The sequence below is a fragment of the Physeter macrocephalus genome, chromosome 5 (genome assembly GCF_002837175.3).
Source record: "Physeter macrocephalus isolate SW-GA chromosome 5, ASM283717v5, whole genome shotgun sequence".
Classification (NCBI taxonomy): domain Eukaryota; kingdom Metazoa; phylum Chordata; class Mammalia; order Artiodactyla; family Physeteridae; genus Physeter; species Physeter macrocephalus.
Genome location: NC_041218.1, coordinates 58,217,797 through 58,228,526, shown reverse-complemented (window position 1 = coordinate 58,228,526; position 10,730 = coordinate 58,217,797). Strand labels below are relative to the sequence as shown.

General features: G+C 37.3%; 1 protein-coding gene across 2 annotated transcripts in view; it reads left to right on the top strand.

The window, feature by feature from the left end:
• Positions 1–5,692: 5,692 nt before the first annotated feature.
• SAMD9 (sterile alpha motif domain containing 9) overlaps positions 5,693–10,730 on the top strand; it is a 29,821-nt gene continuing 24,783 nt past the window's right edge. For both annotated transcript variants that reach the window (XM_024129814.3, XM_055084993.1), the window contains exon 1: positions 5,693–5,905. The gene's annotated coding sequence lies outside the window, so the exon portion shown is untranslated. The remainder of the gene's footprint in view (positions 5,906–10,730) is intronic.

The window sequence follows — 10,730 nt, the reverse complement described above, 5'->3', positions numbered from 1 at the left end:
AGATAAACAAAGAGACTGGATTAGAGAAAAACTTACAGTAAGCTTGGTATCACTCTGAAGGGATAACTGGTATATTAGTTTGGAAATACCTATAAGAAATGCACGCCCAATGTGGAATTTTAAATCATGTAAATAGTATTTTAAGTTACCAAAAAGACTCTTAGCAAAGAGATATGTAACAAGAGGCAAGAAAAAAAATTTTTTTGGCTGCACCACGTGGCTTGCGGGATCTTAGTTCCCTGACCAGAGATCTAACCCAGGCCCCGACAGTGAAAGCACCGAGTCCTAACCACTGGACCTCCAGGGAATTCCCAGGAAGAAATTTTTTAAGAGACATCAAAGGTCAAAGGTCTCTGCTTAAAGCTGAGTAAGCCTTCGGTAAATAAAGCATACCTATATGCTCTGAGTTTAACCAATTTTTTTCTTTAACACTTTGTGGAATAGAGACTCTGTTGTCCAAACATGCCTAGTCACTGTGGGAAAATTGGGCCTTCCAGGTGGACAGGTGGCAACGCGTTATCTATTGCTCATAGGATATAAGCCAGTTCCTGTATGGAGTCAGCTCTTCAAGGAGCTTCATGTGTCCAAAAGACTGAAGATGTGTACTGGGTATAAATAGCCACAGGAAGATTCAATTTGTTCTTACAGTCTTAGAAAAGTGGAAAGTAGCATTCAAATGAGTCATGGCATACAATTTATAAGTCCATCCAGAAAGAAAAAATTAGTAATAGTTAGAGAGTTAATAGGAAATATCCATGTGGTCTGCGGTTATTTAAAAGATATCCATTGTGGGGCTTCCCTGGTGGCGCAGTGGTTGAGAGTCCTCCTGCCGATGCAGGGGACACGGGTTCGTGCCCTGGTCCAGGGGGATCCCACATGCCGCGGAGCGGCTAGGCCCGTGAGCCATGGCTGCTGAGCCTACGCGTCCGGAGCCTGTGCTCCGCAACAGGAGAGGCCACAACAGTGAGAGGCCTGTGTACCGCAAAAAAAAAAAAAAAAAATATCCATTGTGTGCAAAGGAGCAAGAACTGCCTAATAGGGTACAATATCCATATGTGACCCTTCTAATGTCATTTTACTTTGTTCTTTCAACCAATTGTATTAAATTTCCATCTGCCTGCTCTATATGTATAAAGCAGATTCGCTTTGCTGGCTCATCTTGCAAGTCCTGAAATGATGTTCATTACAGCTATTGTAAAAATATAAACATTGACTAATGAATGCCACATCTGACCACTCCTAAGATGGTGAGAACATATTAGACAGTTCTAACATCAGGCCAGATATTATGGGTACCAATTAAACTAAACTCCTTTTACTCACAGGTGCGGTGGGGTAAAATTTTGATGTCTGGCAGCTTCAGACTTTTGATACAGATGTGCCAAGTATCATTATTTCTTTATTCCTAAATTTGCCAAGTGAGATTACACCAGTTCCTTATTTCACTTTGACTGATAGAGTCGCCTGATACAAAGACTCACCATGCCTTAAAGAGTATTGCTTCTGGTACCAGTTTGGACAAAGGCTTAACAGTTTCTTATAAAGTTAAACACGCACCTATTTGATCCAGCAATTCCTTGCCAGGGTTATTTACCTAAGAGAAATGAAGATATATGTCTGCACAAGACTTGTACAGAAATACTCATAGCAGCTTTCTGTGTGATTGCCAAAAATGGAAATAACTCAAATGTCTATTTAAGGACATTAGATAAGTGTGGTATGTTAATAAAGCAGAATACTATTCAGCAATAAAAAGAAACAAACTATGGATACATGCAACATTTAGACCAATCTCAATGACATTATGTTGAATAAAAGAAGCCAGTCACAGAAGAGTATATTCTATATGATTCCAGTATATCAACACTTGGATCAGATAAAGCTAATCTGTGGTGAAAAAAAAAAAATCAGCAGAGTGGTTTCCTCTGGAGGGGGTTAGGAGTAACTGAGAAGGGACATGGAGTAACAGAAATGTCCTATATCTAGACTGGGGTGGTTTGTCAAAATTTTACATTTAATATATGTGCACTCCAGTTTTACCTCAAGAGTAGCAGAATGTAAAAAAGAGAGAATAGCAGAAAGCTAATAGCTTTGAAGCTGAGTGATGACTACATGGGGATTCATTATGCTGTCCTGTTTACTTTGTTTGTATTTAAAATTTTCCAAAGAAATTATGCCATAAAAGTCTATTTCGTGGGGAAACAGAAGCTATATTTTGCTAAGTAGAAGAACAAAACATTATAAGGCATATACTTCTACTATTGGGCAAATATTTATCTGAGAGATTATCTATAAAAGACCGAGAGATTGTATACCAAAAATGTTCATAACTATGAGTGGGGGATGGAATTCAGGTAGAGCTTGTTTTTCTTCTTTTTTCTAGTTGTTTCTGATGTTTTTAATTGAACACATATTAGCTTTTTAACTAGAAAAATATACTATAAATATTACTTTCTTAAAAATGACCAATAGGGCTTCCCTGGTGGCGCAGCGGTTGCGCGTCCGCCTGCCGATGCAGGGGAACCGGGTTCGCGCCCCGGTCTGGGAGGATCCCACATGCCGCGGAGCGGCTGGGGCCGTGAGCCATGGCCGCTGAGCCTGCGCGTCCGGAGCCTGTCCTCCGCAACGGGAGAGGCCACAGCAGAGGGAGGCCCGCGTACCACAAAAAAAAAAAAAAAAAAAAAAAAAAAGACCAATAATAACAACCAAAAAAAAAAAAGACTCAGTCCTATTTACTCTGAATCAATAATAAGGGAAATGTGCTCCGGACACTTGCAAAAATCCTGTCTCATGGACTAAGAGGCTTCTTGGTATTATAATATGGCAATACTTCCTTCATCTGAGAGAAAGAGGAACATGATCGAATGTAAAACTTTTGGTGGTTCTGTTCCTAAGAGAAATTTTATAAAAAAGAAGGAGAATAGAATGAAAGCATGAGATATTCTACAGAGTGTTTCTAGATCATGACACATTTTTCTGTGCTTGCTACATTATAATAATTTTATTAGAGCATAAGGACCCCAAATGAGTTAAAAGAGAAACATTGATCAGATAGTATCCAGGGAGCTTAACTTTGAACACTCTTCTCTTACGAAAGGGATCCTCACTCTTTGGATTATTGAAATAATTTAAATAAAAGAGTTTAAAAGAAGGCCTGGAAAAGAGAAGGAACTTCCCCTGATCTTTGCCAGAGAATTCCTCTCAAATATAGAGCGTGTCCTCTAGTGAGACAGGCCACATCCCAGGATTATTCAGAGGCTTACTTGAAGGCGAGGGCTGATGGGTGAAGAACCAGACTGAGATCCTAGAGTGTAGGAGGAGAGGGGGAGCTAGGCAACATCAGAATTCACCAGCAGAATCCATCCCCTCAGGTGGAAAGGCATAACTGGTTTCCCTTTTCTATAGTACTGTTTCAGGAAACAGTTAGCCCAAGAAGTCCTGCAATAGCAGGACTGAACCAACATGGTGGGTGAAGTAATGAGGAATCCAAGCAAACAATATATGCAAGTCTAGATCATGCATTCTCAACTAGGACGCTATCACCTCCAAGGGAGTAAAAATTTGTTCTTGGAAGCAAAAAAAAAAAAAAAACTTTCTTTAAAATAGACTTTATTTTTTTAGAGTAGTTTTAAGTTCATAGCAAAATTGAGAGGAAGGTACAGAGATTTCCCATATACCCTCTGGGGGACAGGGTATATATTTTCAGAGTGTTCAAAGTTAATCTCCCTCACTATCAACATCCCTCACCAGAGTAGCACATTTGTTACAACTGATGAACCTACACTAACACATCATCACCCAAATGCCATAGTTCACATTATAGTTCACCCTTGGTGTTGTATCTTCTATGGGTTTTGGCAAATACATATATAATGGCATAAATCCCCTATTATAGTGTCATATAGAATAATTTCATTGTCTTAAAAATCCTCTATGCCCCACAAATTCATCCTTTCCTCCTCCCTAACTCCTGTCAACCACTGATAATTTTGCTGTCTCCAAAGTTTTCCCTTTCCCAGAATATCATATAGTTGGAATCATATAGTATGTAGCCTTTTCAGATTGACTTCTTTCCCTAAGCAATATGCATTTAATATTCCTCCATGTCTTTTTATGGCTTGACAGCTCAGTTCTTTTCGGCACTGAATAAAGATTCCATTGTCTGGATATACCAGTTTATTTATCCATTCACCTACTGAAGGACATCTTAGTTGCTTCCAAGCTTTGGCATTTATGAATAAAGCTGCTATAAGCTTCTGTGTGCAGGTTTTTGGTGTGGACATAAATTTTCAACTCCTTTGGGTAAATACCAAGGAGTGTGATTGCCAGATCATACGGTAAGAGTAGTTTTAGTTTTATAAGAAACCACCAAACTGTCTTCGAAAGTGGCTGTACCATTTTGCATTCCCCCCAGCAATAAATGAGAGTTTCTGTTGCTCCATATCCTCACCAGCCCTTGGCAGAGTCAGTGTTCTGGATTTTGGCCATTCTGATGGGTGTGTATTGGTATCTCATTGTTTTAAGTTGCAATTCCCTAATGGCATATGATGCTCTTTTTTATGTATAAAGCACAGATATACATAAACAGATATACAGCATATCTGTAGTATTACAATTTCAAGGGACAGGACAACTAGGTTAAAATTCCCCTCCTTAAGGGGGAAATAGTCTAATAAAGAAATGGAGAAGCACTGTGTCTGGGTGGTCAGAGAGGCAGCGTGAGGAGGGCGACACAGGATAGAAGAGAAAGGTTGCTCATGCTGAAGATCTGGAACCTGGCCTCACAGAGAATGTGAGCAATGAGATAAGCTAGGGGAATAAGACTGCTCTGAGACAGCAGAGAAGTTAATTTTTATAACCTGTTTGTATTAGGGTTCTCCAGAGAAACAGAACCAGTAGTACATATTGGAGAAAGAGAAGGAGGGAGGTGGGGGGAGAGAGAAAGATTATTTAACGTGTCTGCACCTCAGTTTCTTTAGCTGTAAAATGGAAATAATAATAGCATCTACCTCAGAGGATTGTTGTGAAGAGTAAATAAATTAATATAAAGCATTTGGAACAGTGCCTGGTACATAGTATGTGCCCAATAAATGTTTAAAAAACAAATGAAGCCAGTGTCAATCAACAGTGGAATGTGGAAACCAAAAGCTAACTGAGCACACACAATAAATTTTAACACTTGCTATCAATGTTTTAAATGCTAACTATTTTCTTCACTCTCACTCAGGCTGTTCTGTGCCTGTCCCTGAGGCTGACATTAGAAAAGAAAATCCCTGCAATGTGGCCACTAGGGTTCCCACCCTGGTCTGCCCTGCAGAACTAACCCAGAGGAATTTAGCATTTATAGGGAGCTCCAAAAAGTCCCCGAAAGCCATTCCTTTACATTATCTTTAGGAAAACAGAGATGGATGGATAGTCCACACAGGAAGGCCAGTGAAATGCCAACATAAGCTCTTCCCTACCCAAGTTCTGGGCTCTCTGCAGCCCTCAAAACTCTCAAGCAAAGAACAGATTTTAAACCTTTGGCTTCTAACCAAACACACCAGAAGGTGGAAGAGTAATGGCTTACCAAAAAAAAAAAAAAAAAATCATTCCAGAGAGAAAAGTCACTTCAGTAATTTCAGATCTAGGAAAACGAAACTGAAATCAATTCTGCAGGCTTCCTCCTCCCCCACCTTCCAGTTTCGGCACACCCATTACTGAGAAACACTCTGTCCTTTCTGAGCCGATTAGAGTTCAGATTGAAGTGGAAGCAGAGGAGAAACTTTCATAAAAACTGGAGTGAAAAAAGTATTTTTCTCTAACAACGTAGGAAGAAGAAAATACAGACGTTTGAATGTTTCCTACACCAAAATATATGGTTTTTCCCTCGTTTATGTGGAAGAACTTTGTAAGAAAAATCTGGGTAAGTACAATATCTGTTATTAATAGTATTATTACTCTCTATAGCAGCATTTTATTGACTAGGAAGGAATCTACTTCTCAATTAGAAAATTGAAATATACTCCAAAATAATATTTTAAGCCTAAAAATATTTTAAGCCTAGACTGTTCATTGCTGTGACAGAGTCTGCTTTATATTAGTTGAAGAAGGAGTCACAACATTCCATAAAAGATGCAGTGGAAAACTAAAGGCACTTTTATTGATGAAATCCCCCAAGGCGTAAGGAGCATCTTCAGAAAGAACATATAATGAAAATTTAAAGATGTACTTTACATTAATCAAAGATCCTTTCCACCATCTACTCTAAGGAGTTGCCAGAAAATAAAACTCCCTGATAACTTCTCAGATATTAGTGTCAAATTATATGTATAAGAGACAGACAGACAGAGACAGAGACAGAGATAGAGATGAAGACAGACGACTACAGGAAGTACTTGAAATTATGACAGCTTTCTTATTTCTTCCTAAAAATCCTGGGTTTACATCTGATTTCCCCCAAAGTAAGGAACAAGGTAATACAAAGAGTTGGGGGAAATACAGTTTAGATTAAAGGGCTGCTCTTCAACTTCCTTTAGAAAAGCTAATAAGCTCTACAGTTAACCCTACAGTTCATAAATATATGTGGGTTTGATCAATCATGTAACAAATTATGTTTCCATTTTTTATGGCGTTGCTAAGAAGCTCAGAATGAAATTTTCAGGCCAATTCTAGTAAAGTATATAGAATTGAAAAGTTATTTTAGGCACTAACTTTACTCCATGGCTTCACCTTCTTTCCTCTTCTACCCATATTTAGCCTTCTCCCTGATTATTTTTCTGACTTTTTAATTTCTTCCAGTTTATTAAGATATAACTGACATATCTTATATGTCATATAAGTTTAAGGTATACAGCGTAATGATTTGACTTACATGCATCATGAAATGATGAGCACAATGAGTTTAGTGACATCCATCATCTCATGTAGATACAAAAGAAAAGAAAAAGAAAGCAATATTTTTTCCTTGTGATGAAAACTCTCAGGATTTACTCTCTAAACATCTCTCATATATAACATACAACAATGTTAATTATATTAATCATGTTGTACATCACATCCCTAGTACTTATTTATCTTATAACTGGAAGTTTGTACCTTTTGACCACCTTCAAGCCACTTTACCCATCTCCTTTGGTAACCAGAAATCTTACCTCTTTTTCTATGAGTTTCTTTTTGAAGTATAATTAGTTCCTGGTACACAACATAGTGATTCAATATTTCTATACATTACAAAATGATCACCACTGTAAATCTAGTCAGCAAAGATATTACTATTCATATAATTATTGACTGTATTCCCCACACTATGCATTTCATGCCCAACACATTTATTTTGTAACTGGAATTTTGTACCTCTTAATCTTCCTAACCTATTTCACTCATCCTCCCACCCCTCTCCCATATGGCAACCACCCATTTGTTCTCTGTATATATGACTCTGTTTCTGTTTTCTTATTTTTGTTCATTTGTTTTGTTTTATAGATTCCACATGTAAGTGAAATCATATGGTATTTGTCCTTCTCTGACTTATTTCACTTAGCATAGTACCCTCTAGGTCTATCCATGTTGTCCCAAATGGCAAGATTTCATTCATTTTTGTGGCTGAGTAATAGTCCATTGTGCATATGTGTATGTATGTACATACCATATCATCTGTATACATTTATCTATTGATGGACACTTAGGTTGCTTCCATGTCTTGGCTATTGAATATAATGCTGCAATGAACATAGGGGTGATTATCTTTTCAAATTAGTGTTTTTGTTTTCTTTGGAAAAATACCCAGAAGTGGAATTGCTAGATAATATGGTAGTTCTATTTTTAATTTTTTAAGGAACCTCCATACTGTTTTCCACAGTTTGTGTACCAATTTACATTCCCACCAGTAGTGTACAAGGGTTCCCTTTTCTCCACATCCTCTTCAACACGTGTTATTTCTCTTTCATAATAGCTGTCCTAATTGGTGTGAGGTGTTACCTCATTGTGGCTTTGATTTGCATTTGCCTGATGATTAGTGATGTTGAGCATCCTTTCATATGTCTGTTGGCCATCTGTATGTCTTTGGGAAAATGTCTGTTAAGGTCCTCTCTATTTTTTATTTGGGTTGCTTGTTTTTTGATATTGAGTTGTATGAGTTCTTTGTATACTTTGGATATTAACCCCTTATCATATATGTCATTTGCAAATATCTTCTCGTATTTAGTAGGCAGACTTTTTGTTTTATTGATGGTTTCCTTCACTGTACAAAAGTGTTTTAATTTGATTCTCATTTGTTTATTTTTGCTTTTGTTGCACTTGCCTGAAGAGGCATATCCAAAAAATATTACTAAGACTGAGGTCAAAGAGAGTATTGCCTATGTTTTCTTCTAGGAGTTTTATGGTTTTAGGTCTTTCATATAAGTCTTTAATACATTTCAAATTTATTTTTATACATGGTGTGAGAAAGTAGTCCAATTTTATTCTTTTGCATGGAGCTGTCCAGTTTTCCCAACACCATTTATTGAACAGGCTGTCTTTTCCCCATTTTATATTCTTGTTTCCTTTGTTGTAGATTAATTGGCCATATAAGCATGGCTTCTTTTCCGGTTTCTCTATTCTGTTCCATTGATCTATATGTCTGTTTCTTTGCCAGTACCATACTGTTTTGATTACTGTAGCTTTGTAGTATAGTTTGAAATCAGGGCGCATGATACCTCCAGGTTTGTTCTTCTTTCTCAAGATTGTTTTGGCTATTCAGGGTCTTTCATGGTTCCACACAAATTTTAGAATTATTTGTTCTAGTTTTGTGAAAAATGCCATTGGTATTTTGATAGGGATTGCATTGAATCTGTATATTGCATTGGGTAGTATGGTCATTTTAAAAATATTAATTCTTTCAGTACATGACCACAATATATCTTTCCATCTGTTTTTGTCTTACCAGTGTCATATAGTTTCCAGTGTACAGGTCTTTTACCTCAGATTTATTCCTAGGTATTTATTATTTTTGATGCAATTGTAAATGGGATTGTTTTCTTAATTTCTCTTTCTGATAGTTCATTGTTAGTGTTTAGAAACACAACAGATTTCTGTATATTAATTTTATATCCTGCAACTTTACTGAATTCATTGATTAGTTCTAATAGTTTTTTGGTGGCATTTTAGGATCTTCTATATGTGGTATTATGTTACCTGCAAACAAGGACAATTTTACTTCTTCCTATCCAATTTGGATGACTTTTATTTCTTTTTCTTGTCTAACTGCTGTCACTAGGACATCCAATACTATGTTGAATAAAAGTAGCAAGAGTGGGCATCCTTGTCTTGTTCCTGATCTTAGAGGAAATGCTTTCAGCTTTTCACTACCGAGTATGATGTTGACATTAGGTTTGTCATATATGGCTTTTATTATGTTGAGGTATGTTCCCTCTATACCAACTATGTTGAGAGTTTTTATCATAAATCGATTGTCAAAAGCTTTTTCTAAATGTATTGAGTTGATCATATCATTATTATTCTTAAATTTGTTAATGTGGTCTATCACATTGATTGATTTACAGATATTGAACCAATTTTCATCACTGGGATAAATCCCACTTGATCATGGTGTATGATCCTTTCAATATATTAGTGAATTTGCTTTGCTAATATTTTTTTTTTTGTTTGTTTTTTTGTTTTTTTTGTTTTTTTTGTTTTTTTTGTGGTATGCGGGCCTCCCTCTGCTGTGGCCTCTCCCGTTGCAGAGCACAGGCTCCGGACGCGCAGGCCCAGCGGCCATGGCTCACGGGCCCAGCCGCTCCGCGGCACGTGGGATCCTCCCGGACCGGGGCGCGAACCCGGTTCCCCTGCATCGGCAGGCGGACGCGCAACCACTGCGCCACCAGGGAAGCCCTGTGCTAATATTTTGTTGAGGATTTTTGCATCTATGTTCCTTGGTAATATGGGCCTGTAGTTTTTCTTTTGTTGTGGTATCTGCCTGATTTGTTATCAGGGTGATGCTGGCCTCATAATTCAGAAGCATTCCTTCCTCATCAATTTTTTGGAAGAGTTTGAGAAAGATAAGCATTAACTCTTCTCTAAATGTTCGATAGAAGTCACCTGTGAAACTGTCTGGTCCTGGGTTTTTGTTGTGAGGGTTTTTATTCAATTTCATTACTGGTAATCAGTCTGTCCATATTTTTTCATTTCTTCCTGATTCAGTCTTGGGAGATGGTATGTTTCTAGGAATTCATACATTTCTTCTAGGTTGTTCATTTTATTGGCATATAATTGTAGTAATCTCTTATGATCTTTTATATTTCTGTGCTGTTGGTTGTAACTTCTCCTTTTTCATTCTGATTTTATATATTTGAGTTATCTTTTATTCTTGATGAGTCTGGCTAAAGGTTTATCTATTTTGTTTATCTTTTCAAAGAACCAGCTCCTAGCTTTTTTTTATATATTTTTTTATTTTTTTATTTTTTTTATTTTTTTTTAACATCTTTATTGGAGTATAACTGTTTTACAATGGGCGGCTGCTTCCCACTAGCTATCTATTTTACATTTAGTAGTGTATATATGTCCATGCCACTCTCTCACTTCGTCACAGCTTACCCTTCCCCCTCCCCATATCCTCAAGTCCATGCTCTAGTAGGTCTGTGTTTTATTCCTGTCCTACCGCTAATCTGTTCCTGACATTTTTTTTCTTAGATTCCATATATATGTGTCAGCATATGGTATTTGTTTCTCTCCTTCTGACTTACTTCACTCTGTATGACAGACTCCAGGTC